At 13.7% G+C, this 578-nt stretch overlaps 1 protein-coding gene across 1 annotated transcript in view; it reads right to left on the reverse strand.

The window, feature by feature from the left end:
* The window catches only part of EMH_0061470 (uncharacterized protein), a gene marked incomplete at both ends in the record, with an annotated part of 4856 nt that overhangs the window by 2869 nt on the left and 1409 nt on the right, over nt 1-578 (reverse strand). The window lies entirely within an intron of this gene.

Raw genomic sequence — 578 nt, forward strand, 5'->3', positions numbered from 1 at the left:
GCTCTATGCTTTTGTTTTTCTTTTTTTTTTTTAGGTTTTTTTGTTTTTTTATTTATTTCATTTTATCTAGTTTATTTATTTATTTATTTATTTATTTATTTATTTATTTAGTTTGTTTAGTTTGTTTAGTTTAGTTGTTTGAGTATAATAAATAAATAAATAAATAAAAATAAAAAAAAATAAAAAAAATAAAAAATATAAATAGACGAACCAAAGAATGAATAAAAACGACAAACAAACAAACAAATAAACAAAAAATGCAAATAAACAAATAAAAACAAATAAGTAAATAAATCAAACAAATAAATAAATAAATAACTGAACAAATAAAAACAAAAAACTAAATAAATAAACAAACAAATAAATAAATAAATAAACAAACAAATAAATAAACAAACAAACAAATAAATAAATAAATAAATAAACAAATAAATAAATACACAAACAAACAAACAAACAAATAAATAAATAAATAAATACGAGCAAATACATAAATAAACAAAAAAAACCAGCGACCAAATAAAAACAAACCAAAAAAAAAAAAAAAAAAAAAAAAAAAAAAAAAAAAAAAAACAAAA

The sequence above is a fragment of the Eimeria mitis genome, genomic scaffold (genome assembly GCF_000499745.2).
Source record: "Eimeria mitis Houghton genomic scaffold, Emh_scaff3020, whole genome shotgun sequence".
Lineage (NCBI taxonomy): Eukaryota > Apicomplexa > Conoidasida > Eucoccidiorida > Eimeriidae > Eimeria > Eimeria mitis.